The sequence below is a fragment of the Microtus ochrogaster genome (genome assembly GCF_000317375.1).
Source record: "Microtus ochrogaster isolate Prairie Vole_2 chromosome 6 unlocalized genomic scaffold, MicOch1.0 chr6_random_2, whole genome shotgun sequence".
NCBI lineage: Eukaryota > Metazoa > Chordata > Mammalia > Rodentia > Cricetidae > Microtus > Microtus ochrogaster.
The window spans coordinates 12,677,550-12,704,153 of record NW_004949095.1 but is presented as its reverse complement, the minus strand read 5'-3'; the positions used below and the strand labels follow the sequence as shown (position 1 = coordinate 12,704,153).

Here is a 26,604-nt window from a genome sequence, read left to right as displayed (position 1 = left end):
AAGTAAAAGGCAGACTTTGTACTTAAAGTTTTTTTTTTAATGCTGCAAAACAAAACCCCTTCCAGTGAAGCAGCTACCACTCATATGTGCTGTAAAAAAACATCACCAAGGTGACAAACATAGAAATGATAATTTATAAACTGACATTACTCTGTAAAAAGACTCACTTAGAGGCCTTTATTTTGAAGGAACTTTGAATATGGTGTTGGGGAAACTACAACTCCTTCCACATAAAACTGAATTTTCTTTGTTTTCTCCCCACTCCTGCCCTATAGCTTTGCCAAATTCTTCTCCTTGGATGATAGTCACATCCAGTAACTAACTTTTTGTTTTAATAATAATCTTAATACAAAAATGTGTCCAATGTTTATGCTGCATATAAGATGTAGTCCAAGTATTTAGAAAAGACAGTTGTTGCAAGAGTCAATCTTTTGTATTTTGTCTTCTCTCTGTGGCTCCATCACTTTTGTGTCTTACTGTAGGGGAGACTCAGCCAATCACCTTGCTTGCAGGGGGCGGGGTCCCCCAAGGATATTTTTTACTTATAAAGATTGCGGGCGTGCTACCCCGCTTCCCCTTCTGCTTTCCTGTTCTTCGCTGGAACTTCTGGTTCTGTAAATCTATTTCCCAATTAAAGCTATATATATTATTACAATCTCTGACTGAGTTCATTATAAGCCGCTACATCTTACCTCCCAAATGCCGGCGTTACAGCCTCGGTCCCTGGGCCCAGGTCAAAATACATCTCACTGTTTAGGAAATGCTATATAGTATTGAACTTTGTGTTTGCTTGTGTTTCCCGGTTTAGGATCAAAGATCTGACCTTGGTTCCCCAGTTCTAAAAGAAGACTGTTTTCTTCCACCCCAACTGAAGGTAGAGGGCATGTCAGGTGATCACTGTTGAGCTAACTATCCTAGCTGTAAGGTTTCATGTCTTTAAGACAAGTGAAAGACCCTGCTTCCTAGGCTCTGCTAATCTCCACAGTGCTCAGAGAATCTATCGTTACCCCTGCATTAGGAGAGGGACCTTGAAAACTGTTGGTTTTAGGAGTTGGTGAGTCTTTCTTTCGACGACAAGCTTCAATAGCGAAAGTAGACACGGCTTCCAATGAGCAGGACGGCAGCTCCACTTCTAATAAGTTAATCCAATGGTTTTTGTCATGAGCAAAACAAGAAATCATGTTTTTAATCACGCTAAAAGGTCTCTGCATCTTGTTAACATCTGGAGTTCAATCACTTCTGTGCTAAAAACCGGGGAATGCTTCAGCAGGGCATAAATCTTGCCCCTCGTCGTCCATGTGATCCAGATGCCGGGGGAGAATTAACGTTCGTTTGTAACACATCTGGTGTCGGCGACTTTGAGCAAACTCTAATAGAAAGAGTGCGGAACTAACATGGCATTACACCTTCCCTCGGGCCAGAGGTTCTAGACCGAAGGTAAAAGCCTGCAGGTGTCCCCTGAGGCTTAGCAATAAATTGCATTAATCAGCCCTGGCACTGTGGTAAGCATGGTGTGTTTTAAATTTTCCACAGAAACTTCACAACCCAGTAAGTCTACCTTCCAACTGTCGGCGCTTGACAACTCTTTAGATTGGCCACCATCTTGAAACGCAGAGCAATGAAAGAGCCAGATTCACCCACAGGAGTTTGGACTATACAGCAAATGAGGAATGGGGGCGCATAGCTAGCAGAATGGGAAAGAGCAAGTAACAGCATTCATCTGGAAATGTGAGACATGGTTTGGCATCCTCAGTGGGAAACCAAAGCAGGGTTAAATTACAGAGTTGATCTTAAGTCCCAACACTGGTGTGTGGGTAGAAATCTCCAATCGCTGAGGTTAGATCCTAGCCAAGATCACAAGACAACCAAATCAGATGGGTTTTGTTTGTTTGTTTGTTTTTGTAATAAAAGATCAAGTCCAGATTTCTTTCCCAACCTCTTTGATTCTTCTAATTCTTCTTATATTTAAGTTTTAAGCTATAGCAAATGCCTTGGTTTTTACAAATTAATTCAAAATTTGTGTTGAAGACTTTTTGCCTGTGCCATTCCTATCTGCTATAACGTATCAACTTCCTCCTCCTGCACCCCCCACCCCACTGACTCTAGGACACTTGACTTAAGACTCATCTATAGAGCAAGTGCATGTCTTCATCATAGTGCTTGTCGTGAAGGTTTACACAGTGTGTCTTGATTTTTGCTTATCTCCTTAGCTAACAGATCCTGTCCCATGAGAATCTTCGAGAGGAGGGGTAATGATTAATTGAACATGATGGCTCATGCATATGACCCCAGTACTAGTGGATGAACCAGGAAGAGGGTCATAATTTTAACACCAGAACCTTACAAGGTAAATTCCAGGTCAGCCTGGCTACAGAGCAAGATTTTGTCAAACAAACAACAGACATGGTACTTGTAGCTCGATGGGTTTTGATGGGATTTAAAGAATAACCTTCCAACTACAAGTGCATCTTTATGATGGCATCCTGTCTGTCTGGGAACAAGTCCCAGGCCAGGAATGTACAAAGTGTCAGCAGAGGAACCTAGACCACCAGAAGAAAACAAAACTAGCGAGTCCTTCCCTCACATGCCACTGGGCTCACACAGTCACTGAGGGTGGGTGAGCTCTTCCACTCTATGCTGCATTCCTCATGGCATCAGTGTGGCCTGCATGGTTGACATTTATGAACAAAATATGCATCTGATGTGGCTCTGCTAATCATGTTTTTTGAGTTTGTTCTTTGTGACTAGGGCTGGAATCTCAGAAAAAGCCACCTTCCAATTTGGACTTGAAAACTATGATACCACAAGATAAACCATACAGAGTAAAAGTGTGGCTGACAAGTGTTTATAGTCTCATCTGAAGAAGTGATTTCTTTCTCCAAATGAGTAAGCTTGACAAGAGTACTGATGTCTTAAAGAGACATAGTCCAAACAGTATGGAGACCCTAACAACTTATGTTTGCTTTCAGATACTACTTATGCATGTTCTACTGTTTTCAGCGCCCTCTCTCTCTCTCTCTCTCTCTCTCTCTCTCTCTCTCTCTCTCTCTCTCTCTCTCTCTTTCTCATATGCATGCATGTATTGGTCTCTCCTGTCTGTCTAGGATCAAATCAAGGAAGAAAAAAAAAACAAAGAATAGATGTATCAATCTGTAGGAAAGGCTTCTAAGTAAATTTATGGCTTATCAGATGAAATAGCTGACAATGAACAAGATATAGTCATTGAAAGTTTAATGAATGATGGCTAATAGGAAATCAGTAAAATGTTAAAAGAAAAATACACACACACCAAACACACTCAAGATCCACAAACCTTCGTGAGAAAGATTGGGCCAGAGGAAGTTGTGTGTAATGGTGCAGTGTGTGCTTCAGCCTGGACAAGACCTGCTTTGATCACCAACGCGGGCGTGCGCGCGCGCACACACACACACACACACACACACACACACACACACACACACACCACATCTAGAGTCCTCTTCCATTAGATGGAATATTGCTTTCCCTTGGTGATTCCTCTTTCTTCTCCTCCCCTCCCCTTCCCTCTTTTCTCCTCCCCTCCCCTCTTCTTCCCTCTGTTCTCTCTTTTTCTTTCTTTTCTTCCTTTCCTTTCCTTTTCTTCCTTCTGCCTTTCTTTTCCTTTCTCCCCTTATCCATTTTCTTTCTTCCTTTTTTTCTTTCCCTCCCTTCCTTCCTTCCTTCCTTCCTTCCTTCCTTCCTTCCTTCCATTTGAGACAGGGCTTTATGTAAGCCAGGCAGATCTTAAAATTACTGTGTAGTTGAGGATGACCTTGATCCTCCAGCCTCCACCTCTCAAGTGCTGGGATTAAAGGCACACCTTAGTACATCCACATCTCTGTGATGCTTGAGATCAACCCCCAGGTTTTGTGCATGCAAGGCAAGCACTGCACTGACTGAGACAGATAGTAGCCAAAGTTAGTGATTTTAGTATAGATGCATTCTATTTATTTCTCCACTTATACATTCCATTCCACTCTGTTCAAACAATCATCCTAGTTTCTTTTTTCAAAATACTTATTTATTTATTTATATTTTTCATTTATTTATTTTAGCTTGCGTGAATGTGTGTGTATCTGTGGGTAGATATTATACATTTATATTTTAAATTTTACTAGCCAATGATCTTTCATTATTGATGGAGGAAGGTCATTGGTTAAAAAAATAAAGAAACTGCTTGGCTGGCCCTCATAGGTTAAAACATAGGTGGGAGGAGTAAACAGAACAGAATGCTGGGAGGAAGAGGAAGTGAGCTCAGACTCGACTGCTCTCTCGGGGGCAGATGCCTCAGAGAGATGCCATAGCTCTTGGGGGCACACGCGATGAAGCTCCGACCTAGGATGGACATAGGCTAGAATCTCCCTGGTAAGCCACCTTGTGGGCTACAGCAGATTATTAGAAATGGGCTAGTCCAGGTGCGAGAGTTAGCCTAGAAGAGGCTAGATAGAAATGGGCCAAGCAGTTTAAATGAATACAGTTTGTGTGTTGTTATTTCGGGCATAAGCTAGTAGGCGGCTGGGGTGCTGGGGACACAGCCCCGCCGCTCATACTACTACACATTATGACGATGATCTGACCTTTTTAATTTTGGTGACTATTGACTTTATAGTATGTTTCAAAGTCAGCTGTTTTTATACCTCCAAGTTTGTTCTTTTAGCTAAGGTTTGCTCTGGCTGCTTGGGATATTATTTTTAGATAATAATAGAGAACTTAGCTTTTTTCGTCAAGATGGTGCCGAAAGCGAAGAAGGAAGCTCCTGCCCCTCCCAAAGCCGAAGCTAAAGCGAAGGCCTTGAACGCCAAGAAGGCAGTGCTGAAAGGTGTCCACAGCCACAAAAAGAAGAAGATCCGCACATCGCCCACCTTTCAGTGTCCCAAGACCCTGCGGCTACGAAGGCAGCCTAAATACCCCCGGAAGAGCGTGCCCAGGAGGAATAAGCTTGACCACTATGCCATCATCAAATTCCCCCTGACCACCGAATCAGCCATGAAGAAGATAGAAGACAACAACACACTTGTGTTCATTGTGGACATCAAGGCCAACAAGCACCAGATCAAACAGGCTGTGAAGAAACTCTATGACATCGATGTGGCCAAAGTCAACACCCTCATAAGGCCCGATGGAGAGAAGAAGGCGTATGTTAGGTTGGCTCCTGATTATGATGCTCTGGATGTTGCCAACAAGATTGGAATCATCTAAACTGAGCCCAGCCGGCTAATTCTAAATATACACTTTTTCACCATAAAAAAAATAATAGAGAACTTAGAAATAGATCCATATATGTATAATTTTTCAGTGCTACTGCTATGGTTTGAATGGGAACTGTCCCGCACACACTTAGGTTTCAATGCTTGCTTGCTCACGGCATTTAGAATGATGTTGGAGATGCTGTGGAGCCTTAAAGGTGGAGTAGAGCTGGCAGAAGTATGCTACTGGGAACAGGCCTTTAAAATTTGGCTCATAGTCCCTGTCCAATTTTTTATTTCCTAGTCCTTTTCCATCATGTAAGCAGAGTCTGCTATGTGCATAGACTCAGCCTCTAAGCTGTCTATACCTTTCAGTTCCTAAACCGACACCTTCTGAAATGATGAGATCTGGATGATCAGGTATATAAGTAATAAAAGCAAAAATAGCAGTGAAATAAATTATTATATTATACCATATCCTACACATATGTACAAAAGTATGTGTCACTTAAAATATTTTAAAACTTTAATCACAAATACACATTCTTCTTAATAAGTATTCTAGTTAGAAATACAGTATATAGATATATTCACATATATATGTGGGTATCTTCACATCTGCATGTTTTTGATAATATATGCATATATGATTATTCAAGGATACTTCCTATAAACTTGATTATAAAGATAAAATATGTTAATTACCTAAGTATTTGTTAATAGAGTACTATTTGTATAAATTATATATACATGTTGCAGTTTATAATGAACAGGAAATAAAGAATAAAAAAGATTTTATATGGAGATAGGAGATCTCTGTGATAATCAATATTGACTGTCAACGTGACAAGCTCCAGGATCAGGTTGAAGGCAAATCTCTGGCCATATATCTAAGGGAATCTCTATTTTTAAGTTAACTGAGGTGGAAAGTCCTCCTCTTTATCAGCACGGTACCATGGTTTCCTGGACCATACACAAAGGAAAAAGGTAACTGAGCAGAGGCATTCACTGCTCTCTGCTTCCTGATGGTGGGTGCTGTGTGACCGGCTCCTGCTGTCATAACTGCGCTACCATGGTGGAACGTTCATGGGAACAGCGAGACGAAGCAAACCCTTTCTCCCTCGAGTTGCATTGCCAGTGTGTTTCAACACAGCAGCAGGACAACTCACCCATGTAGAAAAGTGGTACTGAAAAGTGGGGTGGTAGCCATGATAAACCTGGCCATTGTGTGGTTTGTAAGCCTTTGGAACTGGTTTATCGGAGGGCTACTAAAGGTTTTGGCTAGAAAAGTCTTTGAATGCTGTAAAAAGAGACCAATGAGTATTCTGGTAGGAGTTTGGAAGACCAGAAAATCAAGAGAAATGCGGAGGTAGAGACCCAATCATGAAGTTTCAGAGTGAAACCGGCCACTGACAAAACTGGACTACAAGCCAAGTGTATTCTGACAGAGAATCTGTTGGCATTCTGCCTGTGTTCTGAGAACTTGAGTGAAATTTAACTTAAAGAGAAAAGTAGAACAGAAAGACAAAAAAGAATGTGAAATTTGGTGACTGAAGATGTACGAGCAAGTTCAAAGTGTCAAGCAAAGGGAAGGCAGAAGATGAAATAGCTGTATTTTTAGGGAGACTGGACCATTGTTCTGGGTGGTTGTGTGTGTCAACTTTGAGTGACACAGTCAGAGTTATCACAGTTAGGATCCTCAGCTGAAGAAACGCCTCTTTGAGATCCATCTGTAAGGCATTTTCTCACTTAGTGATCAGCCCGGGGTGGGTGGTGCCATCCCTAGGCTGGTGGTCCTGGGTTCTATAACAAAGTGGATTGAGTAAGCAGCACCCCTCCATGGCCTGTGCATCAGCTCCTCCTCCAGGATCCCACCCTGCTTGAGTTCCTATCCTGACTTCCTTCAGTGATGAACAACAAGGCCCAAGTGTAAACCTAATAAACCCTTTCCTCCCTAACTTGCCCTTTGGTCATGGTGTTTTGCTGCAGCAATACAGATCCTAATTAAGACAGCCATTAAAGAGAAACCTGGCAGTTTGCTCCCAGCAATAGGGAAGGTGCCTGAGAACAAGAACTCACCCATTGGAGGCTCCACCTTGTGAAAACATGAATTCATTTTAAAGGAAAAATTCTTAAACTAAGAGACTGAAAGACTTCCTGCTTAAAACCTAGGAAAGTGTTCCCGGGGGTCAGGACACAGAGGCAGCTTCAGCTGTGGTCTAAAGGGGCTAGGGTCTGTCCTAAGCTGACAGAACTTGCCAACGTCATCCTTGTGGTGCTGGTTTTGCAGGTACGAAAGAAAGAAGTTTGAGGGGATCATGGAGGATTATTTTATCATCTCAGAGAGCTATTATGGCCAGGAAATGTGTGGCAGAGTCAGAGATCCTGTAAGGGCCGTGGAAGGTCATTGCATCCAGCGATTACAGTGAAGCCTAAATTGCAGTGGAGGCCTCGGAATGTTGGAAATGCCAGAACCAGGAAATGTCCTGGCATGGAGTAGGGCTGGCTGAGGAGAGCATTTGCTACAAGTAACGGCACTGAAGGGCTGTGCTACTCAAGCTCTTCGGAACACAGCATGCCTCTGATGCTTGTCAGAGCTGCAGTATTTGGTGTTTTCTGTGAGACTTTGGTTTTTCTTTGGTCTGATCACTCTTTGGTGTACCCCCATTTTCCTTTTTGGAATGAGAATGTTTATTCTGTATTATTGTATATTGGTAGCAGGTAGCTTTTTTTTTTTTAATGATATTGTGGCATGCTGTTAAGAGATTTCCTGAATCTCAGAAGGGAACTTTGTCCATAAACTTTGAGCAGTGCTGGGACTATTAAAAACTACAGGGTCTTTTGAATGTGGGTTGGATGCATTTTGCATTGTGAGATAGCTATAATCCTATGGACACAAGAGGAAGAGGAGAGTTGTGGCTATTGGTTGTTGGTTTGATAGTCTATAGACTTTTGGGGACAAATATCTGGCCATGTCTGTAAGGGGTTAAAGGATTAGGCTAGCAGAAGTGGGAAGACTTACTCTAAATACAAGAAGCACCATTTCATGGGTTAGGGTTTCAGTGCATAATAAAGGGAAAGCAAGCTAAGCACGGACAAACATCATGTGTGACTACAATACAACAGCCTCCTAAAGCTTCAACTGACTTTCCTGCCTTGATGGACTGCACGCTCAAACTACAAGCAAGAAAAATCTCTCCCTCTCCTTGCTCAGTTAGAGTATTTTTTTTATCACAGCAATGGGACAAATAACTATACAGTCCCTAAGACATCAATTGAGTTTGTTGGCCAAGGGTCTCCCGTGGAAATCCCCAAGCAATCCAAGTTGTTGCTAAAACAAAGGATTGCTTTCTGCAAACTGACAGCAGGCTCCATTGCTGATGGTGACACTGTCACAATGCACTGAACATGGGGAAGTTTAGCTGCTTCCTACATGAAGCCTTCACCCTGATGGTCTAGTCTCTTTGGAGAGAAAAATACTCTGCAGGCTATCACAAGAGAAACATGGACACCAACTCAGATGCACAACCTTTAACCTATAATCTGTTGTGCCTGCAAAATATGCTAGGGCAATGCTGGCACAGAACTTGTAGGAGTAGTCAACCAATGTCTGATTTAATCTGAGGCCCACTCCATGAGTAGGAGCCCATTCCCAACACTGCTTGGGTAACTAAGAACCAAAGAATCAGATAGCCCAGGGATGTAAGTTAAAAAACCAAACACTACTGATCAAAACAAAAATAAACAATAAAATGATTCCTAATGATATTCTGCTATATTCAGATTAGTGCCTTACCCAGTCGTCATCAGAAAGGATTCCCCCAGCAGCATATGGGAACCAATACAGAGAACCACAGGCAGACATTATGCAGAGAGATAGAGATAGAGAGTCTAAATTGGAGGAATCCATCAAATCCTTTCATCCAGAGCTCAGGATGGGTAGAGGGATTGTAAGAGCTAGTTGAGATGGAGAGCACCAGGGGAACAAGGTTCTCTGAATCAACCCAAAAAGACATTTAGGCAGAGTTTCTCTGTGTCCTGGCAGCTGCTGCCAAATAACCACTCAGAAACTTACTATTAATTCTAAATGCTTAGCCAATGGCTCAGGCTTATTACTAACTGGTTCTTACTACTTAACCCATTTTTTTTTTAAAAAAAAAATCTATGTGCTGTCCCAAGGCCTTCACCTCTTCTGAATCCTCTCCATCAGGTTGGTGATTCCTCTGACTCTACCCTCTTCTCTCCAACATTCTCTCTGCCCTAAAAGTCCTGCCTAGCCATTGGCCAATCAGCTCTTTATTAACAATGAGAGTAATACATATTCACATTGTACAAAAAGATGGTTCCACAACAAAGGTGAATATGAGCTCAGAGTGATTGAAGCAGCAAGCTCAGAACCTACATGGGTCTACACCAGGTCCCCTGTATATATATTATAGCCATTAACTTAGTACCTTTGCGGGACTCCTGAGTGTGAGATGAATGGGTCTCTGACTCTTGTGCCTGCTTTGGGGACATTTTTACTCTTTTTGGGTTGTTGTGTTGAACTTCAATATGATAGTTTTTGCTTCATCTTATTACATTTTATTTTGTCATGTTTGGTTGTTTTCTCTTAGAAGCTTGTTCTTTTCTAATGAGAGACAGAAAGGGAGTGGATCTAGAGGAAAGGGGAGGAGGGGAGGAACTGGGACGAGTAGAGGAAAGGGAAACTATACTCAGGATATATTGTTTGAGAAAAGAATCTATTTTCAATAAAAGTAAAATATTAAAGTCATTGTTTATAACATACACTCATTTGAGAAAAAAAATAGTCACTAGATTGACAGACAAAATTTCAGTAGCTTGAGTTAGAGAGTCCCACATAGACTTTGTTAGACCAGCCATACCTTTGCTAACATTCTTTCCTATACAGAGTGTTTCTCACCCTGATTTTTAACATCTCAAAATTCAACCTATCTTTAAATCATCCTGAAAATCATTGTTTTTCCTGTGTCCTTTCTAATAAAGGCTAGGAAAATATATTAAGTTGTGGACGCCCAAAAGTGTGAGCCTATTCCACCTTGTCTGATGGTTGGAGAGTTTTAGCTTGTTGACAACAACTGTGGCTACACACCCTGACCTAAGGTATGGTTACGTGGTATTTTGGACATCAAGATGGCCCATGCAGGTAGAACCACTCCACCCTAACCAAAAGTCAGAGAATTCAAGCATACTTACACTCCTTCTTTTGAATTAAGAGGTTTGACCTAGGGAGTGACTGCCTTCAGAATACTTGATCTATTGTAGCTTTACTGCCTAAAAAACAGAATGCTTTTCTCATGAATTAATGGCTTGATATCTCAAAGTATTGAAGCAAGTAGCTGTTCTAGTTGTCCTTTGTATCATGTAAAGCAGTCTCTTGCCTTTCCCCCCTCTTTGCATTGGGGTAGAAAAGTGTATGGAAAATTAAACACAGGCAAACTCAGAACTCAGTACATAGCATGCAAGTGAGTTGCCCTCCCGGTACTATCCTATGTCTCTGTGATTCTCTCTTATCTCTGTTCCTCCTACCAGACTTTTCTAATCCCCACGCCCCTACCCTGGAATGTATGAACCCGCTGTGGCTAGGACCATGGCAGTAGTCACCCCAAAAAGGTGGCCCCTGACATTAAGTCCACATAGCCCTATCAAGACAATTCACTAAATACATGTCCACCAGTCAATGTTCTATGCTGTTTAATCCTATAATAAGCCTACAGTGCAAGTCTACTAGAATGACAAATGTTGAAACTAGTCTGAGGATTTCAGAGATTATCCCCATATCAGTCATCATATCACTAGAGGTAGAGAGATAAACTCAGCCCTCAGATTCTAAAGATTTCTTTGCCAGTTTTCATTGTCCTTGATGGAACTTCTGCCACTTTTCATTAGAATTCAAACTTCTACAATCATCTAGTTTGACACTTCTGATTTACAAATGAGGAAAAGAAAACAAGAAAGGTTAACAGCTTTGCAAACTAGTTTGTCAATGTCAGTGGGTTGGATGAGGTCTATAAAAACACAAGTATATAATTAGGGCCAAGGACGGAAGGTCAGCCTGCTATTTTACACCTTTAAAATAGAATTTAGAATTAACAAGATAATTGATAGTCTTTGAAATTAGAATGCTGACACGTACTACAGAGGGGGAGGCTCGGTCATAGAAAGCAAAGCCGTCTGAGAACAAATGGCCATTTATGAAAAGTAATGACCGTCCATGACATTTATATGCATACTTTATTGTCATTAAGGCTTTGCCAAGCATCTCCCAGTGCTAGAGACAAAATGAGCTTTTGACATTGTGATAGAAAACCATGTGCCTGACAATAAAACCAGGAGGTTTCCAGCACTCACTGACTGTCTCCTCCCTCCAGTATCTGGCTCCCATCCCACAGCCTCAACCACACTGGCTCAGGAAGTAGGCAATTTCCTGCCCTGGCTGAGCCGGATATTAAGGCTTCTTTGTTCCCTTATCTCTGAGAAATAACACCTCTCTCTAACACTCCAAAGGTGGACTGGCTTGTGCACACAGTCACCCAAATGACTCCCTGCTATTCTTTGGCCTTAGTGTTCTCTGAGGCCAAGCAACTCACACACAGTCTAATTGTAATAAGCCGTGAGGTAATACACAGCACGCTGGATTATTATGGTTTATAGACTGTCATATTAAAATATGGGAGATTTAAAAAAAAAAGAGCTAAAATGTTAGAGGAACTTTCTCTCTGCCTTCTCACTAATTCAGCCAAAAACACACATAGTTTGAGTCAATTTGTGCCTGTGGAATCATCTTTTTTCATGGAGACTTGTAAACAGCTTGGTTCATAGAAGTGCAGATTGAACTGAAGTATGTGGGCTGTGTGACATGGACAATTTGTTCTCTTTGGAGAGAACAACAGTTGCTGACAACTTCTTGGTCCATGCCCCTGTGTGGAGACACATGACATATCGATCTGTACGATCGGCCATATTCTCTGCTTGACTGACGCTTGGTAATTCCATCTGCACATCCGCGGCTTGTCCAGCAGCAGGATTCTTCCCTTTGGTTGGAATTTTCTTAATGCAATATTTCTCTTCAACACTTCAAAGCCTTTTCAAAACAGTTTCCTTTTCATGTAATGCATGGCCTGCACCCCAGCTTCTTCTGTTTGGAACTCCGATACCAGGGCAAGCTAAAAACAGCAATTATGATAACCAAGCATAGAAAATCAAATTTGGAATAAAAAAGAACTGTAGGGAACATAGTCTGTCCTTCTTTACTGGCAAGATTAAAGAAACCAAAATATTCCAGACCTAAAAATTCTTAAAGATCATTTCCCCTTGATGGGTCATGTTAAACAAGGGGAAGCTGTGCTTGGGGTGATGAATGGGGTTGAAGAATGTTACAGGTTAATCAACTTATAATTACATAGACAAGGGGTACAAACTGTACTGTGGAGAGAAGGCCAGGCACTCACCAGGAAGAAACAGAACAGAGGTTAATATATGGGCTTTAAAAAAAAAACAAAACACATAAGTATGTACATACACATGCACACATGCATATACAAAACCAAAATTATAAAACAAAACAGATATAAATAAATAAAAAGAAGGACCTAGAAATTTGCAATTTGATGATTAATTTTACATTCCCCTAGAAGTTTAGATACTGAATCATAAAAGTTATAATAAGAAAGGTACTTGTAATCTCAGTTCTTCTTTGCTTCATACTTATCAGGTTGTAATTTTGGTTATATGCTGTTTTGTTATTTGTATGTTTGTATGTTTTCCAAGACAGGGTTTCTTTGTATAACCCTGGCTATCCTATAACTAGTATATAGACCAGCTTGGCCTTGAACTCACAAGAGATCCTCTGGCCTCTGCCTCCCAAGTGCTGGAATTAGAGGTGCCGTCACCACCCACCCTGCAAATTTTTGTATCTGGTACAGCTGGAAAGATTATAGTAAGCACACAATAAATGTTGGATAAATGAAGTCATCTGAATTAATTTTATACATGAAAAAAAGACACTTTAAATAGCTCCTAGATCGTCGACTCTACCTATGGTTTGTATGAACATCTTCAGTGATGTTGTCTGACTGATGTCAAGGTTCCCCAAGGCCCTAGGTCAAAGAACTAACCTGTTTAGAAAGAAGAAGAGGAGATTTTAGGTTACTAGGGTGATCTAGGTTAAAGTTCATGAGTATGTTGACTGTTTCTGGTAGGTATCAGTTTTTATATGAAAAAGGGGATGGATCTTGGAGTGTCTGCGAGTCTTTTTGTACTTGTCAAAAGATCTTATGGAACCAGGGAGTTTTATTTCCACTTTACATGCAAGGTAATGGACCGAGTATTTTGCTCAAGACAGCAGAGCTTGCCTCACTGAACATGATTTGAAACCATGTCTGTCTGTGAAACTCAGATTCTTGCCTAGTTGCTACCTGGTCTTTTTAAAGAGCACTTGAGAATCTATCAAAACACAATCTTTACAAATGCTATAATGGTTGGTAGTGGTGGCCTATACCTTCAATACCAGCATTTGAGAAGCAGAAGCAGGCAGATCTGTGAGTTCCAAGACAGCCAGGGCTACAGAGAGAATCCATGTCTTGAAATCAATAAGCAAAATTTCTATGATAATAGCTAATATTTTGTACACTAAACAAAAAATATTAAAAACATGAGTGTCCATCAACCTCAAAATATTTCTGAAACAGAAGAGGAGTAGATGTGGGGAGTGGGGGGGTTCAAGGGGAGGTAGAGGAGGGAAAACAGCTGTCTGAATGTAAAATAAATTTAGTTTAAAAATATTTCTGAGCAGAATTGCTGCTCTCAAATTCTTAGCTCTCTTGACAGAAAACTTGAGCCACATCTACTGTAAGGCTTGCCATAGTGTGTGGATTCCAGTATCCACAGAGAAGGAAGTTGTTAGTTATGTCTAGCCTCTGGATATGCCGGAAAAGGTTTCACCAAAGAAATGTCTTCTGACCTCAGTCTGAAAGTCAAAGGTCAGATCAAATTTAAACAGAGCCATCAGGAAATCTCTCAGAAGTCAAGGACTCTGGGGAGATACAATGTTTTCTTGTTGGGGCATAAGAGGTCCTGCCAGACTTGGGAGACACTCTGTACACTGTGTAATATTTTCAATAGTTTCAACAGGCTCCTCTCCAGACCCAGAAGTTCCCATCCAGATGCATCTGCATATGGGCGCACACACACACACACACACACACACACACACACACACGCACACACACACACACGCACACACTCGTATGTCCCATTACTATGTGTGAACAGACGGCCTCAGTGCCCTGTCTACTGCACTCCGTGGTTTTGAGTATTACTAAATAAGCCCTTGGTTTATGTAACCATAAGAGTACAACGGAAGGCATTTTAAGTGCTAGACATGGCTAATTTAACTGACTCAAATTGCCGCAGACGCTCGTCTAACATCAAAATTTTAGGATAGGGTGTAAATACGGAGTGAGCGACAGTAGAACATGTTCCTGGCCTTCTCGAGTTTGTAATAGAAATTGGCTGATAGCCTTTGCAATTTTGCCTTTAATGTGAATGGAAACACATACCTTCCTGTACATTTATTGCATGGGAGGAAAAAAAGAAAAGACTGTCTGGCTTTATGGCAGCCACAGACCACCCCACTTGTTACCTAAAGGAAATTCAAAAGAGAATGTAAATGAAAACGCTGGCTTGTTCATCTCACAGGAAACCATCCAGTACTACCAGGGTAGCTGCCGAACAGGAGTTATTGGAGGTATTCAGTAAGTGGCTGGTTTTTGATGATTGCTCAACTCTTAGCATTGTGAGAGTAATGACCTTTCAATGAAAACATTGTTAGTTCTGAATAATGTTTCTGGTCACTCAATAAACTTGGGAGTCTTTGGAAGAAAATATTAAAGTTTAAGGTTCTTTTACCCAGCACACACATGCACACAGCAGCCAGAGAGAAGTGACTGTGTGTCCACGATGGGATGGACATGAAGCAGCACATACTTTTATAGCTCTTCAATGATACTGAAGATGAGGGGTGCGATGTGTCAGGGACTTGGGCACAGTTCCACTTCCAGGATAGGAAAAGTGGTGAAAAATGATGGTGAAGAGTGATATGAACAATGTGTGGAAAGATATTTAATTTGAGAGTGGACTATATTTCCTTGGACTTGAACTTAATACGCCTGTAATTTCCAACACTTCGTGGGGTACACAACTGGTTGACCTTAATGAGATCATGGAAGATTCAGTGGAAGAGGCTTTAAGTTCTTCCAATGGGTCTTGAGAGGGCAATTTCTGTTAGAGCTGAAGAGACTCCAGAGAGTTTGCCAATGCCATGAGCTTCGTATGATCAAAGGAGCTGACTTTATATTTGAAAAGGCGATCTAGCAACTGGGAACCACAGAACTGAGGTGCTAAGGACTATAGCGAAAGCACTGATCTGTAAGAAAGCAACTAAAGCAGAATGGATACACAGACTTCCAGTGGATTTATAGAAAAAGCAGGGGTGTGGGGTACAAACACAGTAAGACAAAGAAGACAATGCCCGGGACCCTCACCGAATGATCGTGCTTCTGATTTGGCACACTGCCTCTCAGGAGAATACTGAAACCTTAGAATTAGGGAGGCTGTTAGAGATCATTTATTTCAACCCCATCATTGTAGGTTTGGGGAAACTGCGGCACCAAAAGTAGTGATTGATTCAAGGCTACGTGAGTAATTTGTCAATCCGAGTTAGAGTCTACCCCCTTAGAGTGCCAGTGTTCTCTGGCTTCTATTAGAAGGCTGAATCTCATCCTGGCTCCTACAGTAACTAGCTGTTGTGTACTAGAGTCTATAAACTCTCCGAGGCCACCAGTTTTTCTCATCTGGTTGACTTCAGAGTTCTTCCAATAAAATGAAGGTTTGGTGTGTGTGTTCACAGGAAAAGGCAAACAGCACGAGCTATAAATAAAGTGTCCCTACCAGATGTTGTCTCTTTGGAGTTTGGAGAGGAATATGGACTTTGTGTCTTTCTCAGGTTCTAGCATAGACAAGACATAAATACCAGTAAAATAGAATGAAATATCTATTGTGTTTATAAACTCAGCATAACCCAATTGTGTACAGCAGAGAAACCACCCAGCGCCGCTCCTTCCAAGAAGTTTGTGTTATGTTCTCAAAACAATAAATGTATTCTTTGGGGAAAGCAATGCCCATCTGCATTGCAATCTGAAGACTGCATCTAGTAAGAATTTAGCAGTCCAAGACTTATGAGAATAAATATTCTCTCTATTTTGGAAACCAATAAACAATTTCCAAACATTATATAATTCTCCTCCTTATCCTCCTATTTCTGTAAGTCAAATCTACTGAAGCTGTTCTTTTCTATAACAGCAAAGCAAATTTTGAAAATGTATAGGACCACCCAGTCAGTCTAGTTAACTATTCAATGAAATGTCCACTTCTTTTACAAAGCACTCTCCAGCACTCAGGAGGCAGAGGCACGTAGATCTCTGTGAGTTCAAGGCCAGCCTGGTCTACAAGAGCTAGTTCCATCCAGGACAGACTCCAAAAGTATAGAGAAGGCCTGTCTCAAAAAAAAGCACTCTTAGCAATTATGAACTAACTCATTAATTAACTTCTTCAGAGAAACTATGATTCAGTTTAAGCTAAGAATATTAATATTCTAAAAATAGAAAATCTACTCTCTTTATAACCTAGCATTGTGCCAATTGCTATCTATCTTTAAGTAAAAGAACATATCTGAGACACCTAATTTCATGAAGTGTTGGTTTTAACATGTATTGCTTTGTTTCCTTTAATATCCTTGCTGCTAGCCAGTATACCAAATGCAAGGGATGTTTATTCTTTTTCTTATTTTTTGTGGGCATTTGTTATTCCACTCATAAAAATGACACATTCTCTCAGTTCAGAGATGACAAAAATCAAATTACTGGGTTTTGGGGGGTGGAATTCAGCAATCTCTCCATGAGTATTGTGAAGAAATTGGCAACCTGTCTCTAGTTCTGAGCTCTATATCACTGTGATATTAATTTTTAACATTCCAAGACCAAATTCTTCCAGGTAAAATGGCACCATCGTTAAGAAAACATGATAGCTACGGGAAATTAGGTTGCTTTTCAGTTTGTTTCTCCTTAGTTTCCCAGCTGGTGTGTTTTAAATTACCGATCCCTTATTTCTGTCATCAGGATAATTTGATGGGCTTAAATTGCGAACAATGAACACCTTTCTATTGCAAAAACAGAAAAATGTTCTCAGAGACATGGGCGCTTGTGAGAGCAAGGCTTTGAGTTATTCTCACTTTTTTTCCCCTTTTCTGGAGTGTCTGGGGTAGAACTCAGGCTCTCACACATCCGAGACAAGTATTCTCCTAGTGAGGTAGACCCTTGATTCCCCACCCCCAAACATACAAAGACTTTGACGTGTTAAATTGTAGTTATGGATGGACTTTCCTAACTCAAAACACGAATAGTATTTTAATTTCTACTTGGGAAATTTTACTCTTTTAAATGCTCACAAGGGAAATTTCTTAAGAGTGAAAAAAAAAAGCTTCTCCAGGAAAACTCATGTCGACACAGTGTGGTTCAGACAAACTGTAAGGGAGAACCTAGCAGTCAGCACTATATCAGTGGCACAAGAGGAGAGGGAGAGGATGGGAACATAGACATGTGACACACATGACCTCATACCTCCAAGGTGGTACAAGGTGGTACACTTTCCAAGTGTAGAGGCACAGGGCTGGGAATGGTGCTCAGTTTGCAGAGTCCTTACTGAGCAAAGCCCTGGATTCTATTTCCAGCACCACTCAAAACCAAGATTTGATGTATGCCTTCAATATCAGCACTCAGGAGGTAGAGTCGGGATGATTAGAAGTTTAAGGTTATCCTCAGTAACATAAGGATTGTGAGGCTAGTCTGGCATAATTAAGACCCTGACTCAAAGAAACAAATCTAGACAAAGCAGATCAAGAGAATCAAATGGCCCCAGAAGTAGCATTTCAGTGTGAAACCCATGGAAATCTGTAAGACAAAAGGTCTGTTGCTACTTCTAAAGGCAATATGGACTCACACAGTAACTGTGGGTTCAGGAGTCTGATACATCAGGGTTTGAATATTGATTGATTCTACTACTAACTTGCGGAATGACTCAGAACTCTCTTTCTTCATATGTGACCCATGGCTAACATTGACTCTCTCAGAGAGACGCTTGAGGATTAGGGAACACATGGCTGGGAATGCTTAGCCCGGTGCATGCCATACAGCAAGGGCTGCACTGAAGGCTGGACCAGGGGTCAGAGACGTGACTGGGAGCTTTTTAAAGGGTTCCTAAAACGAAACAAGGTACCCTATCAGTACAAACTCACCACACAGTCCAAGACAGCACCACACCAGATGTCAGAAACCCACCCAAAACATCTGTTTCTCTTTGTCTTTTCTAATTACAAACAATTAAAGAGTGGAATAAACCATTTAGAAACAATGGGGAGTGACTTTTTTTTCAAGTCTGAAATTCTGATGTGAAATACTCTGGGTTTGTTTCCCAGCGCAGAAAATAGCAATAATAATAATAATAATAATAATAATAATAATAATAATAATAACAACAGATAATGAAGATACTTTTTGACTCAAAAGAAGTGAGGTACAGCAGACTTCAGAATAACGGTAGATAATGAGACGATGACCCCTAATTGCTTCAAGTCACCTCCCACAGAGACACACTGATGGGGTACACCTGTGGTAGCCACACCTTGAGGATGGTGAGAGGGGATCCTGGTTCTCAGACACCCAACCGTGTATAGTAAGATCCTGTCTCTAAAGACAAGGAGACAAGGAGACAAGAAGACACCTCCTAGGGAGCCCTTCATGTGTACTTGGCTGGACAAATCAAGACAGACAGAGAGGCTTCTCAAATCCTCATTTCGTTGCTGCCCCTTATTTCTTCAAAACTAGCTGCTCAATGGTTTAGAAACTAGATTAAAAATTTGAAGTTTTCATGAAGCTAATTCATAGTTTTATCCCCAAAGAGACTAAAAAAATAAAACTTGTATTCTAGCATTTTTCTGATGTTAAATTTCTGAGAAACTATCCTATTTCGACTTTTCAGGATACAGGGAAATAGAATCTCAGAAAAGAATGTACGTTGTTTAAATAAAACGTGTCCAATATTATAGCCTTATATTTAGAAAAAGTAAGCAAGAAAAAATTTCCCAAATGCAACGGAAAAGATTATTTTTGTATAATCTTCGTGACTGGTAAGGGAATCCAGAAAAAAGGGGAGGGTCAGGAAAAAAATAGAGTCATAATTTCTCTCCTTGCCTCATTCATCTTGGGTCTTCTCTTTCTCCGGGAATAGTGTACAATATTTTCCAAAGAAATATAAGGTTTTTCTTTGTCAATAAAGGGCAGAGGTTACAAAAGGTCAAGAAATACCTGTGGAAACTCATCAGCCTGGGAATCAGTTAAACAGCACCAGGGACAACACATTCTCTCTGCGAGTCAGGTTCATGAAGATGAATTGAAACCTTTAATCTCTCTCTGATAAGTAGACACCCCCCCCAGGTTTGATTATGAACACTGGGGTGCTACCTGAGCTACTGCTCAGAGTTTTCACTGGAGTGACTGCTTTAGACCTTTCTGTTATCGGTTCTCTTAGACAAAATTACCTTATGTTATTGAACAAGATCCCTGATTGAAGGTTTACTTCTCTGCCAAACTGTCAGTCCTATGTTCATTTCAAAAGGGAAAATGAAGACCGGGTGTAGTGTCTTCTATAATTCCATCAGTCCAGAGACTGAGAAGCAGAAGAATCCCAAGTGTGGGGTTAGCCTGGGCTATGTAGTAGTGCCCTGCCTCTAAAAAGCCAAGCCAACAAACACAAAACCAGACAAAATATAACAAGAAAAAAAGTTAACACTTTTTTTCAGTTTTTATTTTAGTTCGAGACAGGGTTGTAGCACGAGTTCAAATTGGTCTTTATAATAAATACCCAGAGTCAGACATTAGGGGGTGAAAGCTGAGAGATCAGAGAAGCAGAGCAGCCAGTCACTAGTTCTTAGCTCTATAAAATCCTCAGACCAAAAGGGTATCTATCCTGTCTCTCGAAGTCCTCAGAGTGAAAGCCCTGAGCTCATGTCCCCTCCCACTTCATATTCCTCTCTCCACCCAGCCATATCCCTTCCTGTCTTCACCTCTTTAGTATTGGGATTAAAGACCTGTGAGTTCCACTGCCACCATAACCATCTCCTCGATTCACCTGTTAATGTCTGCTAACGCTCATGGTTCAATTCCCAGACCAGATAAGCACTACAGACGGAAGAGTAGCTTTTCTGGAGCTGGGTCAGAAAGGGTCCTAGCTTCCTTTTCTCTTGCTTTGATAAAACTGACCCAAAGCAACCAGGAAGAGGTTTTATTTGACTTCTGTGTCCCAATCACATTCTATCACTGAGAGAGATCAGGGCAAGAACTCAAGCAAGAGCAGCGTCAGGATCCATGGAGGAAAGTTGCATACTGGCTTGCAGCTCTGACTTGCTCAGGCACAAATGTCCAAGGTTGGCACTGTCCACAATGTGCTGGGCCTTCCCATATTAGTCAACAATCAAAACAATGCCCACAGATATGCTCCATGGGTCTACCTGATGGAGGCAGTTCCTCAGTAGAAACCCCTTCTTCCCAGGTAGGCAAGGTTGGTGTCAAGTTCTCAAAAACTAAAAGCTAATTATGATAGAAGATGAGCAACAAGAAAAATACCAAAGGGAAAAGGAGAGGAAAAGCATTGTAAATGAAGTCTGTATGGGAATGCACAGACTTGTTCGTATCCCCTATTGTTATAGGTGCAATAAGCATAATAGTTCCTTCACCCTATTCTCTCCTCTATGTCTGAACACAAATTTCTCATATATGCATGCAAGCTGTGGGGTGTACATAAGGTAGAATCCAACACACTATCTATTCACGAATGATAGATTTTCAACACCTGACCCTAAGCTTCAGTTAATAAAAACACTTATGTGTTTGAATTGTAACTCATTTTGTCTCGTTGTGTGGGTGGACTCATCAGTGGAGGTAGCCCTGACAGATCTGTCTCCACTAAAGTAGAACCCCTCTTTATGCAGATGGACTTCCTTGCCCCTTAAAAAGAAGTTCCAAGAGAAGGAACCACACATGATGCTCCTGCATCATTCTTCTCTGTGTAGCAGGGGAAGCCACTGTCTGGTCCTCTGTCATCACTCAGTCTCCAGCATGCAGGACCAAGGCAACATGAGTCCAAAACCTACCATGTCTCTCCCTCCCCTCTCCTACTAAGCGTAGGATAGGTACTGAGTAAGGCCTCCCCCCTTAAGGAGAGCATTCCCTCACAAGCCCCCTTTGTTTCCTGCCCTCTGCCCCTTCTATATGCAACAGCAGCCGTCACCCAGATGTTCTCTATCAAAGCCTGAGCCATGCCAGCAAACTTTGGCAAGCACAAGAGCTCTCTGCGTACTGGCCCTCCAGAAATACCTTTCCCCCCTTCTGATTTCTGCAAATATTTTTAAATGTTAATGGGTTCCACTCACCCACAACCTAGGGGGAGGTTACAGAATAGGGCTCTGTGTGTCCAGCAAATTAGCAGCCAGGGATACTGCTTGGCGCCTGGGTTCTGTCCCACCCTGAGGCATTGGCTGGGGTTCGCCAATCTCCACCAGTTAAGGTCAGTTTGCCAGCACAGAGCCTTCTGGTGACAGAGGGTAGGTGGGTGGGTGACAGGAAAGTTGTTTTGTGACACAAGAAAGTGTGTGGCCCTATCTTTCTCCAAAATTGCCAGAGAGAGCATAGAGCATCCCTGAAAACCCTTTGGGATCTTTCTCTCTATACTCATCCTTTTCCTCCTGTTTCTCTTTTCATACTTCTTTTCTGGCTCAGTAAATAGACACAGAATAGTTTGATCCTTGTCCTGGTACTTGAGTCCCTTTAAAGTCTTGATAGAAATTTTGATAAAACAGAAGCTTGGGTCTTACTTGTTGAGGCTGGGAAAGTGATATGTATTTGAAGGGAAAGGGGAAGGACTGGTCCATGTTTCCCAAAGAGAAATGTACTCATCATCTTACTTGCATCGTGTTGCCTGTTTTTGAGTCTGGCTAGGGACCAGATGAAAAGTAATTTAAAGCTACTTGCTATGGGTCAAAATACTTATGCCTTCTAGAATTCATGTGGTAAAACCCAAATCCTCGATGTGACGTGTTTGGAAAGGGTGCTTTGGGAAGTGATAGTTTCTGAGTTCCGAGCTAGTAGAGAACCTCCCCTCCCCTCCCCTCCCCTGCCCTCTCCTCTCTTCCCCTCCCTTCTCTCCTCCTCCCCCTCCCCTCTCCTCCCCTTCCCTTTCCTCCCCTTCCTTCTCCCCTCCCCTCCGCTCCCCTGACAGCTACGCATAAACCAGAAAGAGGACCTTCACCAAAAAATCCAAACTGGCCTTGAGCTTCCATCACCCAGAGTGGTGAGAAACAAATGCTTGTTTCTTAAGTCACCTCTTGTATGCTGTTTTGAGACAGCAGCTGAAACAGACTAAAAACAACCTTGAAAGAATCCTTGTTCCTAAGCCTATTCTAAGAGCCTCACAGCAACTCTGGGGGAAAAAAATGCTCAGACGTTGTCACTTCTCAGCCCTGGGGACAGTTTCTCTTTGACAGAACTCCCCCTTTCCACTTAATAAAACCCCGATGCTTGAGGTCTGTCACCCGTGTGTACCGTCCATTAGGAGGAATGAAGGAGACAAGAGCTGCAAATGACCACTGTCTGAGCCGCCAATGTGCTACCACGTCAGGCACCATTTTCTTACTGACAGTTCTGGTGAGGGATAAGAGACAGGAAAATCTGAGGGGAATGTGACTATAGAGCCAATGCAGGGCTCCACAACCCAGATAACCCAAGAATCAAGACCATCCATGTGTACTCCAGGTCTCTGGAAGGGAAAACTGCGTCTTACCATCCACGGTCATGTGATTTTACTATTCCCCAGCTTTTCATCTCAGGATTTCCCAGGTAATCAAGTGATTTGATTTTCCATTTCAGGAATTCCCCCCAAAAGCCCACCAACTCTTCAATGGAAGGTACGAACAATTATTCCTGAGATCCTTTCTTTTCTTTGTCTCAAAAATAATCCCCTTGCATTAAAACAAAGAACAACCCAAAGAACCAACCCTCAACTGCTGGATGACTCTTGCACACTCTCCATCCACTCCCATAATGAAGGAGCAGGGTTAAACCACAAGTCCAATCTTCCTTTCTCCACTCCCAAACGTATCGAACCTTTGTAGTGCTGTACTGTTTACTGACAGTAGTAAGTATAAACTCAGCTCTAAGTTACCAACAAGCTGGGAGGAAATCCACAGAGCTGGGCTCTTGACACTTTAGCTGAAAGATGCCCTGAGATAGAACTTGGATTTTTAACTTTACGCTTAGGAGTAGGGGAGGAGTTTCTTGATTATTTTCTTTCCCAAACAAAATTATTCTTATCTAGCACTGCTATAATTATAAAATTAAAATTAAGAAAGATTTCTACCATGAGTTAATTCTAAAATAATATATAAATAAACTTAAGAAGAAAATTAACGAATTAAAAATACAATCAAGGTCCATGGCAGAAACCTCTTAAACAGCTGACAAATCAAATTAATTTTGCAAAAAAAAAAATACTTTCAAATCTTTATGTCACTGTGAAATCATTTGGACTTTTTGAGTGTTGGAAAGCCTAACCCAGAGGATTATACTTCTGGAGTCTCTGCAACTTGATTCAGTCTGGGTATAAACTAATAAAGCTCCAGTACAGGAATTGTCTGGATATTGAGCGAGTATAACTAACCAGATAATGCATACATGTGGCCTTACTAAATACGTTGTACAAAAAGTTTCTCCCAAAACTAAAAATAAAACTACCACATGACACAGCTATAACACTCTGGGGTCGCTACTTGAAGCCAGTATTCTGCAAAGATACTTGAATATTCACGTTTATTGCAAAACTACTCACAATTATCTGGGTGTCTATCAGTAGAATAATAAAGAAAATGTGGTATGCAGCCACAGTGACATTTATTCAGACATAAAGAAAAATAAACTTATGATATTTGCTGGATGTAAATGGAAGTCATCGTGATGGTGAAATAAGCTAAAGACTAATGGGTGAAGAGCACAGATTTTATCTCATTTGTGGGGCCTAGATTTCACTTTTTCTCATATTTTATTAATTGGTTGAGGATTTTCTTACAATGTAGCTTATCATATTTGCCCCTCATTTACTCAACCCAGAACAAACACCATGGAGTAGAGTTGGTGTTGATATAAGTACACACACGCACACACACACACACACACACACACACACACACACACACACACACACGCACGCGCCCTTAGATGTATATGGTCTTTAACGCCCTATAGGTATAGGTAACTAACGCCCTATAAGTATTGGTAATCAACACCCTAGGGACCACACCCTTAGAGAGAGCTACCTCATTCTCTCAGCAGTTACCAATTCCCAACAGCTTTTAGTTTGGGATGGAACTTGGTGGCCACCACTCCTCTTCATGGTGGGATTTTTATCTGGCTTGTGTTTACACCAGCACTGTGCTGTCTCAACGACTGTGAAGTTGTATGAGCAACTCCCCAGGTGTGCTTGCAAACACCATTTCCTTGTAGCTCTCTACTACCCCTGATCTTACAATGCCTCTGCTCCTTCTCTTTCAAGGATCCCTTAGGAGCGAATGCAATGTAGACTCCACACTTAGGGATTAGAATTCTAGTCTCTTACTCCCCACACCTTGGTCACTGGTGGGTCTCTGTGTTTGTTGCCATCTACTGCCAAAGAGACACTTTGGGGTATAATGGAAGGTTATTAAGAGTCGATGTAATGCTATGGCCATTGAAAGAAGTAATAGCGATAGATTCTTCCCTAGAGCCTGTGACCTGTCTGCCGCAGATTCTTGCCCCTCGTAATGATATCAGGCAGGGGATTCATCTTTTGGAATAGACCTCAAATCCTATCGGAAAGTGGTTGATTAATCCCATGACACTGGTACCACAATTGTTGGAAATATTATAAGGGTTTACAGCTGGGTAAAACTGGTGATTGCTTTTCTCCACATGTAGCATTCACAGCACCTTGCAAACCCGTGAAACCTAGCCAGTAGGGGTAAGTTTCTAGTTAGGTACCAACTTGATTTTTCCATATTCTATGACTCTAGTGTGTATTATCCTCATCAATATAGTCTTACTATCATATTTTGAAGGGTTAGAACATTGGTAATAGCTTGTATTATAATGTTTGGGGACCTATGGGATCTAAATGGTACACAATTCCAAAAGACATAGCCAATTCTAGGCATTAAGCTTTTTATTTACAAGCCTCTGATATCTAACAGAGGCACTGTTGTTCTGTTAAAGGTAACCCCATTTAAACTCTTTTTATATCTGTTTATTTACACATTTTAGAATGATCGTAAAGTAGAATGTTCCCATATAATTTTGTGAAACGCCCTTAGTGCTATGTCAGTTACCCACCTTCATACTACTTCCTCTACCTTGCCTTTCCACACACCCTTATCTCATTTAAACCTCCTGTTCTGCTCCATTATCCCCATTTAATATTGACTTCAAGTTATATAACAGAGTTATAGTATCGAAAAAAGCATAACACTTGCATAAAAACAAGACCAGTGATCAATAGAAGAGAACTGAGAACCCAAATAAAACCACACACTCCTATAGATACTTGACAGAAAGGTCAACAATATACTCTAGAGAAAAGATATCACCTTCAACAAATTGCACAGGTCATACCAAATAGTACATGTATATTCTTATTTTTCACCCTGAACAACTCCAAATGAATTAAGAACTTCGACACGCTGGGTGGTGGTGGTGCACACCTTTAATCCCAGGACCTGAGAGGCAGAGACAGGCAGATCTCTGTGAGTTCGAGACCAGCCTGGTCTACAGAGCAAGTTCCAGGATGGGCTCCAAAGCTACAGAGAAGCCCTGTCTTAAAAAACAAACAAACAAAAACAAAACAATCTCAACACAAGATCCCGTGCCCCAAATTCGAGACAGGAGAAAGTAGGGAAAATGTTTGAACTCACTGACACAGGAAAAAAATAACATGACTGCAATAGCACAGATGAAGACCAACAATTAATAAATCTAATCTCATGAAAACCAAAAGCTGTGCAGCAAACGACACCACCATTTAAGTGAAGAGGCAGCCAAGAGGCTGGGGGTCACAACTCTTGCCAAGGTAACTTTTCCTGCAGCTGTTATGTAACCACATCCATTAATACTTTGGCTCTGTTTGCTGCTCTCTTCAGTGGCACTTCCATGGGGACCATGGATCCCAGGTGTTGCTGCCATCCCTTGTT

The 26,604-nt window shown here is 41.4% G+C and overlaps 1 pseudogene; it reads left to right on the top strand.

Annotated features, from left to right (window-relative positions):
* The first annotated feature begins 4,746 nt into the window (after positions 1 to 4,746).
* Positions 4,747 to 5,262, top strand: LOC101995191 (annotated as a pseudogene).
* Positions 5,263 to 26,604: the final 21,342 nt, after the last annotated feature.